General features: G+C 43.2%; 1 long non-coding RNA gene across 1 annotated transcript in view; it reads left to right on the top strand.

Moving 5' to 3' along the window:
• LOC116221525 overlaps nucleotides 1-17,440 on the top strand; it is a 45,671-nt gene extending 28,231 nt beyond the window's left edge. Inside the window, exon 3 of the long non-coding RNA XR_004164168.1 lies at nucleotides 16,341-17,440. This is a non-coding gene — a long non-coding RNA (uncharacterized LOC116221525). The remainder of the gene's footprint in view (nucleotides 1-16,340) is intronic.
• Nucleotides 17,441-24,877: the final 7,437 nt, after the last annotated feature.

Below are 24,877 nucleotides of genomic sequence, written 5' to 3'. Positions count from 1 at the left end.
ATTCTGTGTTTTTTGTTCGCTGTGTTTTAGTGACGAGCCCTGTTTTTGTTGAAAACTTGTGGGCTTAAAGGAGATATATTCCTATTTCTCTCTGTCTCTATTTCTCCTTCTCTCTCTCGATCACAACCTGCCCCCCCCCCCCCAGTACAATTCACTTAGATTAAAATGTATTAGTATGACACATTTTTACATCTGCATTACCAAAACATTCCAGGATGTAGCCAGTGCTATGGTAATAAGAACTAGTCACTGAAGAGTGGGTATAGGTGTAAACATAATACACATTCATACATACATACATACATTTGTTTTGCAGTAGCTGCAATGTAATTAAGTACGTATGTGTGTACTGATTATGTATGTGTGTATTCTCGAAACTAATACCCAATAAATAAAACAATCAAGAGCCTCTTAAATGATGGCACTTCAGAAGTGGCTACGGTAGCTATTGTCAGTACAGTACAGAATAGCTCATATATTTGGGAAAGCTGTAATCCATTCTTTGTCTTCGCATTCTTTTTCTGGCAATGGCCGTCATTGCGTAAGCATTATTGTTCTTCTGGACTTTTATTATGATTATCGCATTTCTCTGAAGGTTTTGTATCATTTTTTTCCATTATTTGGAGACGCTTCAACATGCAAGGTTTTCCACTATATCGCTTCCATTGCAGCACTATCAGCTAATTGATAGGTTCTCTGGTTTTGTTGTAATTACCATTTTTAATTGCTTATTGTCCCATTGTAAATGAACGGGGTATAAGTATAGTCATTTGGCAGCGGCAGCTGATTTAGCATGACCAGGAAGCACAAGCTCGAGGAAAGTTGGATTCAATTGTTTGTTCATTGGCAGCCAAGCTCGAAATGAGAGCTGTATTACATTTGTGTACACTTGATGAAATAGTTTAATTGCTGCTACAGTTGTCAGATGAAGACAGTGCCATAACACAAACGTCGGAGTCCCTTCCGCAGGTAACCTTGAGTGTGCCCCTTTCCCATGGGTGTCATTTTGGTTTGAAAAGTGCTGGGGACATAGATGGGACTGTACGTGATCGTACCTGTCACTAGCCTATTGCGTTGTCTGCCTCTGTTCATATGATGAGCATAGCCCGAACACAAATGTCAACACACATGTCATAGGTTAGTAGGATTGTGTAGGGCTTTAAAACAAAAATGTTAAAAAAAATGCATAAAAATCAAGTGGTTTGTTCATGGCCAGCGGATACAGAATTCACTGCAGTGAGGAAACGTCCATGGGTTGTAGCGTAGGCTAATTGTTAGCACCCCCGCGTCCTGGTGTTCAGAAGTGAAGGTACATTTATATAAAATGGCATAGCGAGCACCTGAGCATACTTTCCCAATTTGATGTCCACAGACGACGCCTAAACATCAAATCCTGCGCGCATTACAGCCTTCATTTTGCGTTGTTAGCTACAGGCATCTATGAGAATATTAATACAATAACCCTACTGCTGCATGTGTTACAAACAAACTTAGCTGTAAGTATTATTAACTAACACACTTCGCCAGTGACCAACCAAACATAGCTCAACTTAATCATAATAAACTATGTTACTTTTGTAGGGTCCACTGAAAGTTATTCATGCAGCACATGTTTAAGTCCCCTGTTATTTCAGTTATGAAGCATAATATATGCTAGATACGGTAGTGCTAGTGTCATCACCACACAGTGTCATTTTTTTTTTAAAGCAGCAACTTTTTCTTTTATTTAGACTTGCCACAGAACCAAGAGTGTGATGGTATAAACACTTACAAAACTCTGTTAGAGCATTTTAAAATCACTTAAACTCAGGAAGACGTTTCTGACATTGGAAAGCAAAACATGATTTTTATATACAAAAATCTCTGTCCATAGCACATCATATTGCAGCCAGCTGTATCGGATACAGCAACTCATCAATTTATCTCTCTCTTCATTGCATTCATCACATCACATCACATCCCCTTTTATGGGTAAAATGGCATGTGTGCTTTGCCTATATCTTACAGTCATTCCAAATAATTGTATGCTTTATTAAGATTCCTGTTGTCACAGTAAATATCTGTAGGCTATCAATATGACATAGGAAAAACTATATATTTAACATTATCTGTATTTAGCAGTCAGCCATATTGGATCAAAGCAATTCATTTCATACATGCGATCCCATTGAGGATGATTTTTGTGACGAGTGTTTCAAACAAATACTCTGGTACTCCTAAATAGGCTGCATATTAGCCAAAGTCCAAATACTCTGGTGCCTTTAAATAAAGGGGAGGCTCATCTATTTAAGCAGATTAAAAGTTGTGCTCAATAAAAAAAAATGCGTATCATTCCTCACATTCAAACCACATCAGAGATTACATTGATTTCTACAGATTTCTACAATGTCTTTGCTTTAAGCAAACATTAATGTGGTCGATAAGATCCTTGCATCCTCACATTCTCTGAGCTCTGAAGAAACACCTGACTTCAGGATTTCAGGATATTTCAACATGGGCCCTATTTTTAGATCTTTAGGACAATAAACGATAGAAATAATTGAGTTGGAGCGCTATAACTAAAATATGGAGAAAAATGTAATCCCATGGGGCATCTGTGGGTCTGCGTCAAAGTAATCCACTTTTGTTCGTCACTGACAGGCTCATAATGATATTATAAGTGTCTGGTAACATGGAAAGGATCCCTGCAGAGATAGACCTGTGTCTGTTTACCTCAATAACTGTATATAAACTGTAGAAAATAGTTTGTTAATGTTAGTCTATTAAGTGACAGAGTTACTAACTGATCAAATCAATCATTTGCACAGCAATCTGAAGAAGGGTTTTACACTGTATGCCCTCAAAGTTAAGTTACACAGCCAACGTGTGCCATTTAACATGGCAGTGGTGACAAACAAATTTGGAGTGACAGGCTAACTTAAGTGATGCAGTTATGTAGTTCCCAAAAGCACTGACTAACTTCATGAAGCCTTTCTGTCACATCAACAATATGAGGTCTAATATTATATTAACAATTAACTGTTATCCAGTTTGCTGCCTGAGAAGCTACCTTAAATCAGGCTGGCTACCTGCTGCAATCAATGCTGCAAACATCTGCACGTTTCTGTCATTGGAAACATTCAACCAACTGCATGCTTTAAAAAACTAAAAGGTTATGGCATGCAACGTTTGACCGCTGCTGTGGCGCAATCACATCAGCATTGTACTTCTCTTCTTACTTCTGTAGTTCACTGTATCTGTAATGAATCACGAGCTCCCGATAAACAGTTTGGGTGGAAATAGAGTCGAGGTGCGCATTTAATTCTGCAGTGAGTTGGGCAGCTGTGGTTTGATGGTTTGGGGATACAATCCGGGTTAGTACTCGGACATCCCTTTCAGACAACTTCCTCTTGCGTCGACAATTACTCCTGTTGGATGTGGTTCGTCCTTGGTCGTATGCCGCCATTACCCTGGATACCGTGGCTCGATACACCACAAAGACTTGCTGTCCTGGTCACAGATGTGCCAGCGAGATGTGCACCAATAATTTTGAACTCTGATATGTCTCCCATTATGTTGTGTGGATTGCAATATTTGATGTACAGCTGTGCTCTTGCTCTGCTAGTTCAACCTTCACACTCTGCTCTTACTGATGGAATGTGAAATCAGGTTGTCCACCAGGCCACACATATATAGCTCGTTATTTCCCGACTATTAACCGCACTGTATATTAACCGCATGACCGCATATTTTATGTCATTTTAAAAAACAAACCCATGTATTGACTGCACCTGTGTATTAACCACGTTTCTTTTCAAAGTTATATCATTCTTTCGCTGACCATTTGGGCAAAACCAAGGTAAAAGGGAACAAAATCACGACAACCGTTTGTACTTAACTAGGCCTATCTCCCAGTTTAAAATTGATCTCCAGACTGCACTCTTTATAAGGCCTAAACCTTGGTTTACCAAACAAAGGCTGCCGTGTTTTCTGATATTCAGACAGTAGCGTATGGTGTTTCCATGAAAGGCAATTTCTGTCTATAAAAACCTTGTAAATATTTTCTCCATTATCAACGCAAGTTTATGGGTAACCTATGGCCATGTCCATGTCCATGTGTTTTTGTGTAGATAAGCAGTGTGGTATAACGGATGGGGTAATGGAAAGAAATTCACACCTATGTATAGACCGCATGCATTTACCGCAGGGCGACAGAAAAGTTTACAAAAGCAATGTATAAACTGTGCTGAATAGTCAGTAACTGAATTTTTTAGAGCATTTTGCTCAGAAATTGATTTAGGCTGTTGTGATTCCGATTCTGGAAAACAGACATAATACCAGAATATAATCTGAGAAATGTAAACTTATACTAGTACCCACATGAAATGTCCTGGACAGTTTGATGGTAGTCTTTCAGGCAAAATTCCAGGAATGACCCAAATATGTTCATGTTGTCATAATGCAAGGATACCATTAGATAACCATTAGTATTTAAACCATTACTTATTCATCTCATTTGTTTAATTCTGCTTTACAGCCTTTGTTGCAATGTGGAATCATAGCAATGTGAGATGAATGCGACTAGGATGGAGTGTGTTTTTGGGGCTGGTGCTGAGGTACATCACAGCGTTTTAGTGTTTGTTTTTGTGTGGTTAAAGCCAGCGGGTAATGGAAGTCATCGATACTGAACAGTGTTGGAGTCAGACCACAGCTCTGCCTCTGTCTACATTTCTGTGACTTTGTTTTTCACTCGTTTTTACACACCTATCCTCCCTCTCTCATTCTTTGTGTCTTTCTCTCTATTCATCTTTTTATCTCTCTTCATCTTTCTCTCTCTGTCTCAGTTTCTTTCTCTTTCTGCCCATGTCTCTGTCACTCTTTCTCTCTCTCCACCTCTCTCTTCTACTCTCTCTTCATCCATCCCTCCCTGTATCTCTCCCTCCCTCTCTCTCCCTCTATCTCTCTCTCTCTCCACCTCTCTCTTCTTCTCTCTCATCATCCCTCCCTCCCTGTATCTCTCTCTCTCTCTCTCTCCCTCCCTCTCTCTCCCTCTCTCTTTCTCTCTCCCTCTCTCTCTCCCTCTCTTTCTCTCCCTCTCTCCCTCTCTCTCTCTCTCTCTCTCTCTCTCTCTCCCTTGTCTCTGCCTCAGCAGGACCCTTTACTGCAGTTCAGAGGCCCACTAAGGGATGTCTGTGCTCCGTCTTGGCAGAAGTACGATCGCTCATTCGGGCTGCATAAACACCTTCCCTGCTTAGCTCTCCCACCCATGAGCCTCTGCTCTCTCTCGCTCTCTCTCTCTCTCTCTCTCTCTCTCTCTCTCCCCGTCTACCTCAGCCACAGACCATCATAGGAGCACAGCCTTTAAGCCCGTTAGAGCTTTCCGTACAGGTGGTGGATGGTGTTAGTTTGTTTTATTTTTCCCAGGTGGAATTTACTCCCTGTTTTTAGCAGAGGTGAATATTGTCATCACACGCTGGGTCTTCGTTTGTCTTTCATTGGTCAACAGCTCTGGAGGAACGAGTAAAGTCTGGGTTTTGCAGTTGTAATTACAAGTGTTTTTGGCTGATGATGAGGCTTTCTTTCTTTCATTTGTTGCTGGTGTGTTTCAGTGTTTTTCCACCGGGCTAAATACTGTAGGCTAGTCATTCTTCATCAAACAATTGTGACATCTACAGTCATATTTCAGACTGCCAGTGTAAAAGGACACTGTTGCAATGTAGACAGTGCTAAAATGAAATCCTTTTCCTAATTATTCTGGCACAAACTAAGTTCTTAGTCATTTTCTCAATTATTTGGGGGATTTCTAAATTCAACTTAAGACGAAGATCCATCAAAAGACACAAACAACAACCGAGAAGAATAAACAAGTATGCCAACAAGCAAAACCGAACTAACAAAGCTGAAGCAGCATGAAGATAGTGGGTGATAATTCTGATCATAGGAAAGCAGCTTAATCTGTTTTTTGGGGGGTTGGTGGCCTCCACACAGGTCCCTCTGTACCATGGATCATCCCAGCGGTGGCGGGCCGAGGGGGAGAGCCTCCGCTCTGGAGGCAGGGCCTGGGTTTGGTCTTGGGCGGCTAAATGGGCTCCATCTGAAAGGAAATCTGTGTGGGGCAGATAAAGGAGATTGGTCTCCGAGATGTGAGGAAAGGGGTTAGAGAGTTCACGCTGAAAAGAGTGGCTTTTCATCACTGCATGACGCATTCACGCTCTCTTTCTGTTTCTGTGTGTGAGTGTGTGTGTGTGTGTGTGTGCACGCACGCACACATGTCTGCCTCTGTGTGTGGCTTGTGTTTAATTGTGTATGTGCGTACGTGTGTGTGTGTGTGTGTGCGTGTGCGTGCAATGAGTATGTGAGAGAGTGATGGAGAGAGGATTTGTGTGCTTATGTATAGATATGTGTGTGTGTGTGTGTGTGTGTTGGTGGTGTGTGCATGTGTTGGTGGTGTGTGCGTGTGTGTGTGTGTGTGTGTGTGTGCGTGTGTGTGTGTGCATGCTGTGGCTCAGTGAGGTGTAGTGCCCTCTTACCTCACTGCTCAGGCATTCCTGTACAGAAAGCCTGTGCAAAGTGAAAGACTGGAGCTCTCACAGTGAGGGTATTCATAGGCCCGTCCTGGTGGGAGGACCAGACTCCTGTTAGAATTCTATTCACAGACAAAGGCAATCCAGCCCAGCATAGAGAGAGAGGGAGAGGACAGAGACAGAGAGAGAGAGAGAGAGAGTGAAAGATACAGACAGAGAGAACGAAAAAGCTAATATTGATGGATGAAATAGTCCTTTCAGTGCTTCTGCAATGCATATGTGTTATTAATATGTTATAAGCACTCTTATATCTAACGGATTTTGTTATTAACATGTTATAAAACAGACAGGCCATGTGTACATTGTCACATGGTACCATTGTGTCCTAATAGCATAATTGCTTGGTATTAATGGGTGACAGCATGCTGAAATGTACCCTGTAAAGTCGGGCCTCAGCACAATATACCTTATGTCACCAGTTTCTCCCAGTCGCAGTGCAAACCTTCCTCCTGCATTATGCACTCCTCCATCTTTTCTCCATCTTTCTCTGGCCCCCTCCTCACACATCTCCCCCCCCCCCCCCCCCCCCCCGCTCCTTTTACTTCTCCCTGGCCCCTCCTAGCTCCACCATAACCCAACCCTCCACTGTTCACCCCGACCAATCCTCGTTCTCCTGATAGCCCCCCCCTCCCCCCGACACCCCTCCCCTCTGGATTCTTTTGCCTTGTGCTCCTCCAAGTGCGTCCCGTCGCTTCCCCCCTTGCCGAGGCCCTTCCCCTGTATCGGGTGGCCCGGTTCACTGTGTCCTCAAACAACCCGTGCCGCTACAGGAAAGGGGCCCCAATCTGGGGAGGCCTACCTCAGCCCTCCTCCCTCCTCTCCCCTCTCTCTCTCTCTCTCTCTCTCTCTCTCTCTCTCTCTCCACACATAAGCCAGAGCACAGAGACGCAAACTCAAACCAGAGCAGCCGAGGAAGCCAGACTCCTGCCCCGCAAGCAGCAAGCAGCTCCAGCAGCCGAGTGTGCAGCATGCCCCAGGAAGGACAGAGGACACACAGTACAAAGGCTGGCACCCACACAGAGGCACATGTAGGGGGCCCAACCTATACATGAGTGTGACCTCTATAGAGAAACTCCAGTCAAACATACTATCTATACATCGCCAAACACACCAATACACATATACAGAAACATACACACAAGCACATGCACATATGGACACATTTTTTTTTTAATTGTTCAAGCAGTTTCATGCTCTGCTTTTATTTCTGGTGTGCTAGAATTTGCTAGCACATATTCCCTGCACCAGATGTATCTTAAGCTTTGATAGCAGTTGTACAGTATGCTTAGGGTTGATAATGACATTGCAATCATATGGTATGTCGACAGAGCCTGTTCAGAATCCATGCCAAGGTAATGAATACAAACATACATGGAAAACAGCGGTGGGTGGATGGAGAGAGGCAGGGATAGTGGGTAAAAAGATAGGCGGAGAGAGAGAGAGAGAGAAGAGAAGAGAAGAGAAGAGAAGAGAGATGGATGTAGACAGGACAGCTCTCAGGGTCGTACACGTCCCTCTGCATCAGCGTCGAGCCGGATCACATGACGGCGTGTCAGGTCTCTGATTGGGGGCCGCAGGAGCAGGGCTCTCCCGTGGGGGGCCACTCGTGCGGCCACGCTCGTGTAAATAGGCCAAAGCGGTGTGCCACTCGGCCGCTCTCTACCCCATCAGGTCAGTGGATAGCGCAGGCGGCCAAGCGAGAGCGAGACAGAAGGGGTCAGAGACGGAGTGAGGGGAAGTCCACGCTGCCCACTCACGCGTCACTCAGCAGAATGTTCTGAATGGCCGTCTGTTCAGATGCAGTCGTGGAGTGGATGGGTGTGTGTGTGTGTGTGTGTGTGTGTGTGTGTGTGTGTGTGTGTGTGTGTGTGTGTGTGTGTGTGTGTGTGTGTGGGGGGGGGGGGGGGGGGTGGGGGGGGGGGGGGGGGGTGGGTGGTGACTGTTCCTTTTGATGACAGGTCCTCTTTCCTGTGGACCTCAGTGTATGGGTGTGCGTGTACGTTCACCGGAGAGTGTGTGTCTGTATGTTGGGTCGGAGGATGAGTCTGCATATTCCTCAAGGAATCCATTGCTGGAGACGCGCCGCATTAGTCCCACTCCGCAGACAGTCGCAGGTGCATGCTGGGTAGTTGGCTTGTGGGCATGGGGGTGGGGTGGGTGAGGGATTGGGGGGGATGGTGGGGGGAGGGGAGAGGTCTAACGGACGTGGCGGCGCTCCAGAATCAATTGGCGGTGTAATGAGATGGCAGCCGGCCAGGTTACCATGGCGCTCGCCCTCCCCGTTCTCCTCCAGAGGGTCTGTAAATTAAACTGAGAGAACGAGAGGGAAGAAAGGAGGGAGCGAAGGCAACAGAAAAAGAGAGAGAGACGGGGAGAGAGAGATTGTGAAAGGGGGAGTCTTGGTGACCAGGAATGGAAGTATAGTGTGAGATGGAGACAGAGATAGGGAGAGAGAGAGAGCATTTGGAAATGTCACTTTCTTTTCCTCTTTTTTCTTAATCCATTCTTTCTCTGTCCCTCTCTCTCTCTCTCTCTCAAACACACCCACACACACACACACACACACACACACACACACACTGATTCACACAAACACACACACAGACACACACACACACACTGATTCACACAAACACACACACACACACACACACTGATTCACACAAACACACACACAGACACACACACACACACTGATTCACACAAACACACACACAGACACAAACAAACCCTTTCTTCTCTCTCTCTCTCCATTTGAAAATGAACTTGAGTGCTGTGCTCATACTAATGGAAAGGAGTGAGCAAGCTGAAGAGGCCCAAGTTTGTGTCCAAGAATGATATTTTATTATTATTAAAATGTCCAAAGACGTTATATATTTTACGGCCTTCGGGGGGGAGAGGCAGGAGAACTGGCAAGGGATGAATAAGGAGATTGTGTCCTTTAAAGTTGCGGAAGCCTCCCCCTCAGCCCTCTTTGGGTTTGCATTATCCTCCGGCCCTCCTTGTCTGTAGCGCGTGTCCTCCAAGGTTTAAACCCATTATTTTGTATTGAGACAAGTACCGTTTGTGTCCCATCATATTGTCAATCTGCTGTGCTTGTCTGCTGCTAGTCATAATCATGTCCTCTTGTTATCACCTCCCCTCTCTCGTTCTCTCTGTCTCAGCCTGCTCACTCACTCTTTGACGTGATCTCTATAGCTACACCTTCTAACCCCACCCTCTGTCAGCCCCCATCTTCTCACTCTACCCCACGCCCACCCCCACCCGAGACCTCACTGCTTTCCTGGCCAGATCAAAGGCATTAGCAGGCCCCCCGATTTTTCACTGTAAATCGGTGGATTTCTCCCTGGCGTGGTGTCGCCCGTGCCCGGGGCTCTCCAGCATGCCTGTCAGGCAAGATGTGTTAATATGGAGCGCTTTGGCAGCGCTCGGCTAGCGATTAGCATGAGTGCGGCGGTTACTGGAGCTGAATTGAAATTAAAGCGTGATTAATATAGTAATTAGGTTCTCCTTTCTCCAACACTGCACCCCTCTGCTCTGTAGGTCTTTGGCTTCTTTTTTTGTTGATTTTTTCTGTCTGGTTTTGGCCAAATGCCCCTGCAGTTCCCCGTCTGTCTCGAGGTTTTTTTTTGCCGATTTATGCCATTTTTCTCCCCTCTCGTGTCATTATTTATGCATTTCATTTTTTTTTTTGTGGAGAGGCAGAGAAAAAGAAAATGACTGGTGTCCAGGGTAATAACACAATTTAACATCAATTTACGTTTCAGCGCCCCAAGTAATTAGATATGGAAATGTTTCGGTGTTGCCCATTTCAAGATGTGCACACTGCTAAACACAATTCAGTTCAACACTCTGTGTAGAAAACACAATTCAGTTCAACACTCTCTGTTGAAAACACAATTCAGTTCAACACTCTCTGTAGAAAGCACAATTTAGTTCAACACTCTCTGTTGAAAACATCCAAATTATGTCAGATGGTTAAAAAAATGAATGTTGCATAGAAATACAAAAATCTAAAGTCTTTATTGCATAGACAGATTACAATTCAGAACTAGATACAAAATGTCTTTAATAAGTCACATACTTTCCTATCGGCATATGTTCTATGGGTGTATTTCAAAAGTGTTACATTTTCTTGTTTCAGTCCCAGTTCAAGAGCCTGTCCCAGTTCAGTCAGTTCGAGAGCTCTTTTCATTGAGTCGTTTTTCAGTCTTTGCACCGCTGGAATGTGCCTCATGGCAGAGGGATGGATAGATTCTGGATTCCAAGGAATCTGTGTGCCGTTCTTTTGTTGTTTACTCCAATTATCAGCTCTAAAGCATCTTATTTCTTCCTTTCGTTCCTCTAGTATTTGTCAAGGCTATTTGTGGAAGACTTGCACTTTTTGTGTGTGTGTGTGTGTGTGTGTGTGTGTGTGTGTGTGTGTGTGTGTGTGTGTGTGTGTGTGTGCGTGTGCGTGCGCTTTGGCAGAGGGAGTACATTTAAGAATATCTTTCATAGTTTGTGACTGTGTGTGTGTGTGTGTGTGTTTGTGTGTGTGTGTGTATGTGTAGTATTGTGTAATATATTTAGTCGAAATGTGGCTCCAATAATTATACTGGTTTGCAGTAAATACTGAATCAGATGTAAATATTACACATCATCGCCATTTTGTTTAAGCTCAGTCCATTTATAATACAGCATCATCGCGTCTTAACGCTACTACAGGGTAACGCTTTCTGACGTGGCATATTTGTACACGTTTCATGTGTTTCCGTGTTTCATGACACTCTTGGAAAGGTTAATAAGTAAAAAGAAGCTGCTCTCACGAGTCAAGCTTCTCCAGCCAGTATGTTGTTTTTCGACGAGCCCTTAGGATTTAGTCTGGCCTGCTTCTGTAAGCGTGTGATGGCAGAGCTACACCGATGGTGGTGACACAGTCTGCTTGAGGTGTGGATGAGTTAGATGAGAAGAGTAGGTGCCGCAGTCACGCATGAGGAGAATATCAGAGATAGACAGAGACAGAGGGAGAGAGAGAGAGAGAGGGAGGGGAGGGAGGGAGGGAAGGAGCAACAGAGGCAATAAAGAGACATTAACTGTGTAGAGCCTTCACATTGTTTCTATTTGTAGTATTTTGGGAAGTGTTCTGTGTTTTATGAGAATGAGGAGCTGCAGCAAAGGGCTGGCGGTGACAATGACTGAGGCCTAATTAAATCATGACATTCTTACAGTATTTATTGTGGGCAAGATTCACTTAGACTTTTTAGACACAATTAGACACAATTGCTATGTTCTTGGGTTTATCAAACCAGGTAACACAGTCTTCAGATGGGTGATGAAAAAACTGATAGCCAACAAACAATCAGTGGCGTGTTTGACAAATTTGTAGCAAACTTTGAACACGCTTGCCAAATAAGGCTGTCTAAACTACCTGTGAACTGACTGCCAAACCCTACCCCTAAGTTTGTTGAAAAACAAAAAGAAAGCCAGTTTTTTTATTCTTAACAGACTGTCAACTGGTTTGGTTTGCATTAAGAGGTAGATTATGGCTGTCAAATTTATGTTGTTAATAATAAAATAATAATAATAATGTTCAAGCAATTTGGTCTATAAAAGAGCAGAATTTATATCTGGCCTTGTTAGCTGTGCTGCCTTTAATTTGGTCCAGATTTCACGAGGCCTGTCTCTCCTGTGCTACCAGTGATAGTTGAATGGGTGAACCTTTTTGCATGACTAGTACCTTCACTGGCATCCTTGCATTTGTACTTTTTAGCTTCGTGCGTGAGTTAGATATGTCGATACAGAGAGGGAACAAGATGGGCAGCGAGAGGGGGAGGCAGCCTGATTAGGAAAAGAGAGGAACGAGCATCAGGCCAATTCAAAACGGGATCTTGGCTTTCCTCGAAACAGATGTTCCTTGTCATTTGGTTGTTGAGCAGGCAGCTGCTCAGCTGAGCACCAGGCTTCCCAGTGGCTCTCACCGCTGCCTATACATGTCGCCGCAGCTTTCTCTTTTCAATCAAAACATTCGGCTTTGTCATGTTGGTGCTGCTCTGTTTTTGTGTTTTTGTGAAACGCTTTATTGCCTGCCGACTTGCTCTGACCGATGCAACAGCCCCTAGTCCGCGGGTTTTAGTGTTAGTTCTGTGCTGTGGTGCTGTTGATTGCGGGGTTGGGTTGTTATTGCCGCCTCTGGCTAATGTGGACCCGACTCCTGAGAGCCCCTGCCAAGCCGCTCCTCGGAAAATAGAGACTCAATCGGTAAGTCGACATAAACAAGCCTTAAGCCACCGAATACAAGTTCGTATTGTTGTTTGGTTTTGACAGTGTATTAGCGAGTGACTATTGGCCGTTTCTTTGCACTGTGCTCATTTTTCTCGCTCGGATGTTGATCCGCGAGCTGGCCTCTCATTTTCTTCAGTGTGCAATCTGCCCCCCCCCCCCCTCCCTTTATAGAAATTCATCAGGTCTTGGTTTCACTCCGCGCTCTTTGTATATCGCAAACCCGTCTGACCCGTTCACAGGAGGGATGAGGTCATTAGGCAATGTGCTCCTGGGTCAGTTTTAACTCCCTTCTCCCCTTTTAGATCTCCATACATCTCTCTCTCTCTCTCTCTCTCTCTCTCTCTCTCACCTCTTTGATTTTTTTTCTCCTGACTTTGTCCATCTGTCTTAATTCCCCCCTTTTCTCTGCTTTCTCCACCTCTCCCTCGCTCATTCGATCTGTCATTTCGCTTTCTTCTTTTCTCTTGGTGTTTCCCAGTCCCTTCATTCCCCCGGGTGTCCCTGGGCAGCGGGGGCCGTGGTGGGCCCGTGTCCTGGTGCCCCTTTTGTTCACCCGTCTGCCGAGGGGGGCACTCCTGCCTCCTGGCATGGCACCGTGGGCACAGGGACAAGGGGGCTTGGCAGCAAGCTGGGGAGTCATATCTGCTCATTGAGATTCGATCGGGGGCAGGATGAGATACAGACAACTCCAAGCGAGGTGGAGAGGAGGAGGAAAAAAGAGCTTTCCAATTTCCAGATTTGGCAATTAAGTCTCCCTTTATGTCTTTGTATGCCCTTTTTCAAGTACTTTTTTTCTCATTTTAGCACAACTGCATTTATAAACGCCCGAATAAATATGTTGTTAATAGAATTGAAATATAGACTTTGCATTGTCATCTATTATGGTAAGGCATGCAGCTAGTGAGCTGAAAGATCCTAAATATCTGCTAAATCGGCACTATTTTTAGTACCTTAATTTCCTGACTATTTATCGCTGTTTATGCATTGATTTTGTAAACTTTCTGCAACGCTGCGGTTAATGCGCTGGTGCAGGCTATACGTGGATATGAGTTTTTGTTTCTCAAACAGAAAAAATATTTCTGATATTTCTTTAAAGCAAGAGTTACCTTTAGTTCATTGTGCTTATGTGTGACTTAAAACAGTGTGTGTGATTTAAGGAAGAAATGAAGACATCAATGAAGCCCTTTTTTATTCTTCACTACAGCAATGTGGCTCCTTTTTGCACGCGTTAACTAGCATGCCAATAAAATTGTGTTTTACGGTTAATACACGGGTATGGACAATACATGGAGTTAATATATGATGCAGTTAAAAGTCTGGAAATAATGCATATTTTCAAAGGAATGGGTGGGGTGTAGGATAGTAAAACAAAAGCAGGAAGAGACATGTTGTTGCACCACAACCAGGACTGCAGTGTGTGTATCACTGAAAAGAGTCCCCAGTCGTCATTCTGACTATTACTAAGCTATGAGGGAAATGTTTCAGAATGAGATGGAATTATATAGCTGGTTGATTTATGTTGTTATTGGCCATGTTTTACATGTACAAACTACGTATATATACGGTACTGTTTCCATGTGGTAGTACTGTACTGGTCAATCCCCTTGCCTCCGTCTAAAATATCTTGAGGAAGTGAAACTGTCGCTAAGCCCGAGTTGGATTTCCATGCAGTTTGGGTTGTTATGCTTGCATTGTTATTCCCTGGTTGTAGTTCTATTTGGTTTGGTGTCTATTTGTGTATTTGGACCAGCAGCTACCACATCGCAATCCACAGAGTACCGACAAAAAGTTCTAGTGACTGCGAAAGTGCTCTTGAGATGAGATTGGCAAACAGACCCAACCAGCAGAGAGGGGAAAAAAAGATTGCAACCAGCCTAGCGACTGACTGGCAGACTCACAGTGCACCAATACAGACAGATGGTCTCAGACATAATGGCACACTGAGATGTTTGGGTCTTGGGGCAGCAGCACGTGTAACGGCCAAATAGAGTGACCAACTGACTGACTTAGGCTGTGACAGACTGACGTGGACAGACATGGAGGGTTTGACAGATTGATTCAGACACAGGATTAGAGCAGACATATCGCCAGACAAATGGGTAGACAAACGGGAGCAGGGAGACACACAGAATGGAGCTAATCTTAGCTGGTTAGCATGTCGGGCATAGTGCCCCTGCATGCCCAGTCTAAGAGGTCATTACTGGGCAGCACTGAGAGCACAGGCTGGGTCTCTCGCCACGAAAGGAAAAGTGAGCGGGACAAAGAGGGAAGGAGGAAGAGAATGGCGCTTTTTGGACAGTGGGGGTAAGAGGCTGGAGGGACCCGTTGCATATCGTTTTCCAGGACGGCAGAGTGCTGCTCTTGCCTCCAAGTCCCTCTGTCTGTCTGTCTGTCTCTCTGTCTGTCTGTCTGTCTGTCGTTCTCGCTCTATTTCTCGCTCTCTCTCAATTGCTTGTAGCTCATCCACGGCCACAGCCATTTTGGAGAGGGGAGAAAATGTGTCTCTCTTTCTCTCTCTCTCTCTCTCTCTCTCTCTCTCACTGCTCTCACTCTCGCACTACGTGGCGTGGATTGGACAGAGGCAGGGAGGGAGCGGCGGAGAGGAGACAGCGTGCTGTTCGCGTAGGGAGACATGGCATGTTTGCAGAGAAAGAAATCCGGTGTGAAAGCAACCCTTTTCAGTCTTCACTTCTCTTTTGAGTGTTCAGTTCTTTTTTAACTCTGCTGTTAAGCTTCTATTATTTTTCTGTCTTGTGCATATGTCTCTCTCTCTCTCTTTCTCTCACTCTCTCTCTTTTTCTCTGTTGCACTCTTACTCCCTCTCCCTCGTCACGAACTTTCTCTCTATTTTTCATCTCTTGCTTCATTTTTTCACTCCGTCTGTTTGAAGCGCTCTTTTTTTTCCAGTCGTACCCCCTGTTTAGCTTTATTCATGGGAGTTTAAGACAAAAGGAAACGTCCAAATTTTGGCACTGCTAAGGAGTCAGAACCGCAGCCAAGGACCCTGCTGGGATCCAAAAAAACCCGAGCACAGCGAAGCGCCAAAAAAAAAAAAAAAAAAAAAAAAAAGAAAACACCACCCTTTCCTTTGCATGGTCACAAATTCCACTTTCTCTGTAGCCAGGGCAGTGCTGAACCTCCTTCTCGACCGCATCTCACCGCGTACGACCTTTCCGCCTTTTCTCTCCCACGGAATCTTTTTTCAAATCCGTTTTGGGGTTTTCGTTTCCCGGTAAAATGTGGATAGGACAGCCGGACAGGAGGTTGAAAGAGCCAGGGAATGAGGGGACAGTGTTTTGAGGCACTCTTGTCGATGACTTGGCGCTATCCCGTCGTTTGAAACAACACTGTTATTTGGCTGCTTGCGATTCTCCTTTTTTTAAGTTTCAGGAAACATTTCTCGTCTTCTCTGCGGTTTATTCATGTACGGACATGTTTGCGTATTGACTGGTTTTGTTTGAAAGTCTGAGCCCTTCTGTTCTGTTTTAATGTGAGCTCCCTGTCTCGTTTCAGGTTTTTGTTTGGCGCTGGAATCGGCCTACCCTGTCCCCTAAGCCTGACTCCATTTTGATCACAGGTGAGGACAGACCGCCCTTTGCGGACACGGCGCTGTTCAGCATCGTTGCCACTGGCTCGTGCGGTACTGGCCCACTGGTATGTGTCTCTTCTTATTCCCTTCTGCTTCCCTCTCCATTCACTGTCCACCTTATCACTTCACACAAGCCAAACAGCCGTTTGTGCCTCTCTCACACTAATGGTTTTGATGCGTAGACTTTACGACTTGATGCTGATATATTGTGTGATCAGATCCTCTTGGCCATACAAATGAATAAAAGTCCGATCTTCGCTCCCACACACCTCTGAATCCCAGTGTCCTCACATACATTGAAGTATTTTTTTTCCTTATAAACAGCTACGGTTCCTTTGAAACTTTCAAGCATGTAATAAAACACAAATAATTCCAATTGCGACAGCTGCAAAATTGGCCTTTGTGCTGAAAAGTTGTGAGGCGTGATGTAAATGTTTACATTTGAGTTAGCTCTGACTCTTGCCTTCTGTAGGATCCCAAGTAAATACAGTATGCATACATGCAGACCGCAGAATAGATAGTCAGAGTTATCAGAGTAATGAAAATGTCTGTTTGCTCTTGCAACATTCTATTTTCACTCATATTCCGCAATGTTTCAAACATCTCAAATGGTTTTCCAACAGTCGTTTTCATCAAAATCAAAATCCGTATCAAAATATGATCAATATATTTCAAAATAACTGTTACACTGTCAAGATGCAGATTTCATGACAGTATTTCTCAGTACTTGGTCTATTGTTTGATCATATCGGTTGATAAATGTCAGAGGGGAGTGGCAGAACCCTGTGTATTTTGCTACATTGAATTGCAGCTTGTTGCATTCAGATATTTTTGTATTCTGGCACAAGAACCCTAATGGATAATGGATATTTGGTGCAGTGCTCCTTTTTGAATCTGCATGGGCAAGCCAATAGGGTTTTGAACGATTTCACACAGACCAGATTTTATGAGTTGTTGTGTAATCGCAATAACTCGTATAGTAAAATCAACATATTTGATTAAAATCAACGTATTTGAACAGAATGACAGGATTGGGATAATAACACATGTCAAGGTCGGTAAAAAACAGCATAGCAACATTTTTATATAGTCATGTACTTTTTTCTTCCAAGCGAAGAAACTATGTATGTCACAACTTTGATGTGTACTTTAAGACTTTATAAACACTTTAATTTAATTCATTCCTTTTGAAAGTTTGATTAGGACAGAGGTTTAAGTTGCTGGAATTTTAAGGTGACCTTCAAACCTGAAAATATCCCAGCAGTTACAGACTGTACAGAATTATGATACTAATGTGATCTGTATTGCTGTTCTATACTAAAAATGACAGTCTTTACAACATTTATCTGGCGAATTGTACACCAGGTATATGCTAAAAATGTTTTCTTTTCAAAGAATTTGAAGTAACAGAACTATTGCTCATTATAACCATTGAACCATCATAGTTGAGGCAAACTACCTTCATAGCAAGAGAGGTGTGTTGCCCCATAGGTGTCTTATATGTCCTTCATATGATGTTGTATAGTCTGTATGACATTGTCCCACTTTGTAGCACAATATGATACTTTTGACCCGACCCTCATCTGGTCCATTGCAAGTCATTTGTGAATTGGATTATGTTGTATTACTTCCTCCTAAATTATTAGTTTGGTTTGTAAAGTGTCGTGTTTCACTTGGACAACTTTTTTTTTTCATTTAATTTTTGAAGTGAAAGATACTGTGAGTTTTAGTATGTGTGATAAAAGGTCAGCGCTTACAATTTCTTTCCATTCACACAAAGTTGGATCGCATGTGGTACACTGTCTAAGCCTTTTAACATGTTGTAATGATTCTTGTTTCTTTTTTGGTAATTTTTTATTTATTTTTTACTCACTGCTTAAAACTCTGTTCCAACGTGGAAGGGGAAATGCCAGCTGCCACAAACCCGTAGATCCGAACTTGTGGTGACTGGCAACACAAGCTCGTGTCTATAGGTATGTGTCTGCAGGGCCAGGACACCACACCGGGCTGCCAGATCGGGCCTTACTCACCTTCCAGGGGCTCAGGCAGGCCTTACCGTACGTGTCTGGTGCACATCCAGCAAAAGTCCGCTTGTTTAAGGAGACGCGGTTGAGGACATGGGCATTGAATGTGAACCTGACTTACTAGGGCCACGGGTTGGGGACTCTTTGGGCGTACGCTCTTGGATGCCTGTTCCCCCCGCCCTTTCGTACCTCAGTCCACCCCGCCCAGGCTAAGCGCTAACCTCAGTGGCCACACCCTCTCTGCGGCGTGCTCCCAGGCTGAGGTAGTAGGTTGTATAGTTGAGAGTTACACCATGGGAGATAACTGTACAGCCTCCTAGCTTTCCCTGAGATATCGCTCGGCGCCATCCCGGGACACGGCCTCAGATGCGTTAAAGCGTTGACGTCAATCTACAGCTACAGCAGTGCAGGGGTTTCTGCTTGACCTGATCATGCTGCACCAACTGCAGTACCTAACCCAAGAGCCAATTGGCAGGCTCCATTTTGTTGACCTCACTCTGAATGTGAAGGACATAGGGAATGACGTAGAACTGTGCCCTTATCAGACATATTTCGAATGCACAAAATATTTCACATTATATTCACACATCACAGAAATAAGTAAGCAACAAACAAATCCAAATTCAGAAGAAGGATCCAAGTTCAGATGAGGACAGTTCTAGAAAGTTATATATATATATATATATATATACACACAAAACAAAAAAGTAATACAAAGTTTTAATATTATGAATGCATCTGCAACCAATGGCAGTACAAAATATCCCCCTGAAAAACATGCCTATTATTTGCATACCATAATACCAAGACAATGAACTTACAATGCATAAGATAAATGTCTTTTTCATTTCCAATGATTGCCTTTGTAAACACAATACATTATTTGTTCTTAAATATGTGTCTATGTAAAATGTATCAAGAGCAAATAGTTACAAACAGTTTTTTTGATTATGAGCTTCTTGGGCAACTTTTTTTTAACATGTTCACACACCCCAAAACCCTGTTGAATGAAATGGGTGTGCCTCGTTACAAGATGGAAATAAAAAGGCTGTCATATCAGTACCCAGCCATTATGCTGATCCAAGCGCCTCACGGGTTCTTGTTGACCTCAGACAGGTGTGGTCTGTGGGTTTCAAAAACGATCCATCTTGTGTTTCATCAGTCAAGCAAAAAAGCAAACATGGTGTTGATGTCACTGAGTGTCAGTTGTTTAGATGGAACTGGCTTACTATCAACAATCTGGCATTAGGATCATTTTAGATGTGGTTTTGGATGAAGCAGCGCAGCTTAACATTTGTTTGAAATGAATGGATCACATCAGAGAACAGGACAAGTTCTCAAGTTCTGGTGGGAAGAAAGTTTGAATTTGGAATCGGTTGGAAATGTTGCACAATAAATTATTGCGTCAGAAAAAAATAATTAAACTTTTTTTTAAGTACATATGTCAAGATATTTGCTTCATGTGTAAATATGATGTAAACTGATATGTTCATATATACATCGAGGCTAGTAATTTAGCTTTCAGTTTTACATATTGTAAGAGTCTTCTTGTGTGTGTGTGTGTGTGTGTGTGTGTGTTCATAGAAAGTGTTTGTATTCCAGCAGACATGATGCCAGAGTGGCAGTGTCTCAGACATGGTGGTTCACAAGCCAATGTTCAGTTTACAAAACTTCATCTCAGGTCATCAAAACTGCCTTTGCTCCTCCAGTCAGATTTACACTGACACTTTGAAAACATGTTTCCCTGCCAATAAAACATTTGTTTTACTCTTCCATTTGAGTTTGACGTGAGAGAGAGAGAAAGAGAGCCTCAGATGCTCGATGACTGAATTAGTTGTCATCCTGGGAAATTATTACTGTCTTCACATAGATTTGAAGCGTGATTCAGCGGCCAAATTTGTACAAAGTTCATGTTGACTGCAGAAAAAAAAAGAAATTCTGGCTGAAGCCATGTGGTAATGGGAGCGACGGAAAGGCAAAAACAACTCCCATAAAAAATCCCAACCAAATTAGATGAAGTGGCACAAGCTATCCAGTTACTGTTAAAGTAAGAAACACTGAGGCAATGCTACCCTACCACTGTCCTTAAGAGTCACCAGAACTCCGGCAAGCCGACTTGCCAACGTTTACCATTAGATACTTCCTTCACAGCAGCACGTTTGGTGTTTTTCATTGGAGTTATTGATTTAGACATGGAGGGGAAGCTGGTGTATCTGTGTGATATTTTTATGAGCTTTCTTGTTAAGTGCCTTGTTTAGTGTGGTCTCACATAATGTACAGCTGGTCTAGTCATACTCCTGCTAAATCTACATCATACGCGCAGATGTAAATGCATTCAGCGCAAGTGCTTTGCAGATGTGCCGTGTTCTACAGATGTAGGGTATGCACATCGAACCGCCGCAAGTGATTTATCAGCATGGTGAAATTATGGTGACCGATACTAACATGACTACAATACTAGCAGAATTAGAAATCGAAATGCATCCTGTTGGTATTATCAGACCTTTGTTGACCAGAGTCCTCTATGAGTCGACAAGTCATTAAATCCTAATTATATTTGTTTCATTTTCACACTTCTTTGCGGTCATATTTTCTTTGAAGCTTTGCTTTCACTGTCCTTTTGTCTTCTTTGTCGCCCATCCTTAAGGCAACAGATAGTATAGTATTGGAAGACAATAGTTCCATTGTGTTCAGAGGGATTTGTCACAGCAATGCGTTTTAAGCATGACATCACAGCCAGGGGCGGAAGATTATTTTCTTTCTACGGGTTGTTAATATTTTATTATCATTTTACCATTTGCTAGTGTTTGTGGACAACAACTTGTCAGTTTGTCACAAATGCTGTTCTGTTAATACTTTTCCATGTGGTAAGCGGACTGAGGGCATGCTGCCTCATTGCTGTTGAATGTAGCTAATGAACTGAATTTCACAGGTACAAAGAAACAACACGTGTTTCGTGGTAAAACGTTTCAAATTGTTTGTGTGGTTTGGGATGCATATGCCTAGACAATTAAAAATATATATTTGTCTTATAGTTGTTAAAATATCATCACAACTATTTCACAGTTTAGTGTGCACAAGGTTAGTGTGTGTGTTGGTTTGTGTGTGTGTGTGTGTGTGTGTGTGTGTGTGTGTGTGTGTGTGTGTGTGTGTGTGTGTGTGTGTGTGTGTGTGTGTGTGTGTGTGTGTGCGTGTGTTTGTGTGTGTTTGTGTGTGTGTGTGTGTGTGTTAGTGGGCATGTGTGTGGGGATTTCCATGATAAGTGACCCTTGCTGACTGAGGAAATGATCTATCCATGGATTAGATTCATTGTAGGGTTCTTCGTCTGTGCTGGTCTTTCATTATGTGAAGCCGTTTTGCTTTGTGTTTATACGTGTCTTTCACTTGTGCTTCAAAATGCACTGTCAATGAGACACATAATATATAATGTCAGTTATACATTATAATCTTTCGATTCCTTTTTAAAATGTGTTTACATCTGTCTCTCTCTCGCTCTCTCTCTGTCTCTCTCTCTCTCTGTCTCTCTGTCTCTCTCTCGCTCTCGCTCTCTCTCTGTCTCTCTCTCTCTCTGTCTCTCTCTCTCTCTCTCTCTCTCTGTAGAAGACAGGGAGTACGTGTGCTGTTGCCTGTGTGTATGTGTAATATGTTAATATGTGCATGTGTGCTCCAGTTTATATCAGGTCTACAGCAGTGCAGTGGGTCACTGGAACCAGAGGGGTGGAGGGAGGAAGAGAGAGAGGGCAAAAAAGAGGCTGATAGACTGAAATTAAGGGAAAGAACAAAGGCAGAAAGAAGGGAAGCAGTACAAAGAAAGAAAGAAGAAGAAAAGACGATACAGGAAAGGAGCAGAGCGGAAAGGAGAGCACAGAAGGGGAAATGGAAGGGAATAAAAGGAACAAAGGTATTGATTGAATAGAGGGTACACCTATTTTCTCCTCAGTCAGCCCAAAACTTGTGTTGCAGATGTATGCGAATGATTATGCACGAGTCTGTGTATTTGTATTTGTATGCGTGTGCTGTGTGTGTGTGTGTGTGTGTGTGTGTGTGTGTTTTAGTGTGTCTGCCAGCGTTTGTGTATATTGCACAGTGAAGGTGCAGGTGTGCCTGTGTACACCCATGTGTGTATTTGCATGTTTTTTCCATGTGTGTGCATCTGTGTCTCTGCGTTGATGTGGGCCTCGTCTCGGCCACAGGAGGGTTGGCTTCAGCCAGTTGGCATCTAATTGGCCACGACATCTTCAGAATGCTGTCCCACGGGTGCTCACTTCCGCCACCATTTATAAAAAAAAAAAAACAATTAGGCACCGCATAACATACTGTATGACAACAGGCATTCACAAATAGTGTGTCATCTATGCGGATTGGTGGGTGTTGAAAGCGGCCCGTGTTGACGAGTCACAAAGCCATTCAGGAACGCGCATAGTTGGCTTACCATGGTGCAAGTTTATATCCGTGCTTTCCTGGTTGGGTACCATTTTGCAGGGCAAAACTAAAAGTAATTAAAGTATAAGACATTTTGTACAGCCAATGTGTACCGTTTGCAGTGTGCTATCCTTCTGATGGCAAGCTAATTAAATCAAGCCAACTCAAAGAAAACAAACCTTATAACACAGAATTTCCAAAAACACTGTCCTGGAATCAACACAATCTCAGAGAACTGCTGAAGTGCTACTACTTCTCTTTAGAGCCCGCAAGAAGCATTGGCTGATGCATAGTCTTACACATGCGGTAATTAGTAAAACGACATTTTCACGCATTCAAAATCAAAGGCGTATATTGGAACAGAATATTGGTGTTAATATAGGATGTTGTTTAACTTCCACATAGAGATATGTTAAAATTAATTTCGTCATTCGCAGTCACATCCCGAAAGAAGGAAGCGTGAAGAGGTTCTACATTAAACTCGTGCATGAGGTGGCAGTTTTCAAGACGTGAATATCCACCAATCCACATAGACGACACACTATTTTTTTGTGTCGGTTGTCATATGTTATGTTATGAATAAATGGTGCCGGAAGTGAGCACCCATGAGATGGTCGGTGGCCAATTTGGTATTCCCTGGGCTGAAGTAGCTAGCATCGCATTGGCCATTGAAATGAATGGTGGTGGCACTTCCTCACTCTCTCCAGGTCTATGTAATCATAGACATATATACATAGACCCCTCCTCCTCTGTTGCCTCGCGAGTTACGTCGCCACCATCTTGTAAAGGAGGCAGCTGGCCTGGAAACAAACGCAAGAACAGTGGATCAGCGTTTTTTCTGGATAAAAAGCACTCTAGCGTTTTCACTGAGTCGTTTTTATATTCAAGGGTTTATGATCGACGTGAAGTTCTCCCAAAAAGTTTTGTCTCCATGTTACTTTGAATATCGATAGCAAGGCTATAATGGCCTTGGACGCTAGAGAATGCTAGACGCTACCTTTTCTTGTGCTCCCACAGCTTGTGCACTTTGAAAATACTAAAAAGAAATCTAAACTATCGAAATAGTGCTTCTTTAACTACTAATTATTGACCATCATTGAGAGAAATGGAACAAAATCTGCAAATAGCCTACAAATCAAATAGTGAGACACTGGCAGTCAGTCAGTCAGTCAGTTTTTTTATAGTTAGTTTCAAATATGTGCAAAGAGAAACATAACCTTGAACAGTGCAATTGACAATAACATTTAATTTTACACAAACAAACACTTCTGATACGAAAGACGATGGTAAACAACGTATTGCCATGTATCTTTTCCCGAAACTCCCAGCCAGACACATTGTAACAGAACACCTGCGTTTCGGCTGAGCGACTGACATTATGAATCTGACTGTAGTAAGCTGGCTTCGACAGGACCGGTCAGACTCTCAGGATTAGAGATGGAGCTAAACAATCAGTCTTCAGTTTCCCGACTCATCTCCAAATGATGATTGTGTGTATTTCAAATTGTGAATATCTAGCTACAAAAAGTTGTAAAAGTGAGCGTCTAGCAGCGATTATCATAGACATACATTTATGTTTATATGTATATCATTTTGTTCCATTTATCTCAATTTATGGTCAATAATTAGTAGTTAAAGAAGCACTATTTCGATAGATTTCTTCTTAGTATTTTCAAAGTATACGAGCTGTGGGAGCACAAGAATAAATAGCGTCTAGCAGCGATTACCATAGACATATGCACATGTATACATGTCTATGGCCATTATAGCCTTGCTATCGATATTCGAAGTAACATGGAGACAAAACTTTTTGGGAGAACTTCACGTCGATCATAAACCCTTGAATATAAAAACGACGCAGTGAAATCGGTTGAGAAATGTAAACGCTAGAGTGCGTTTTATCCAGAAAAATCGCAGATCCAACGTTCATGCGTTTGTTTCCAGGCCAGCTGCCCCCTTTACAAGATGGCGGCGACGTAACTCGTCACGGCAACGGGCTTAAGCAGTCAAGGAGG

This window comes from Clupea harengus, chromosome 8 (genome assembly GCF_900700415.2).
Source record: "Clupea harengus chromosome 8, Ch_v2.0.2, whole genome shotgun sequence".
In the NCBI taxonomy this organism is placed as follows: domain Eukaryota; kingdom Metazoa; phylum Chordata; class Actinopteri; order Clupeiformes; family Clupeidae; genus Clupea; species Clupea harengus.
Note: the sequence above shows the minus strand (reverse complement) of the source record. Positions and strands in the feature narration are given on the sequence as shown.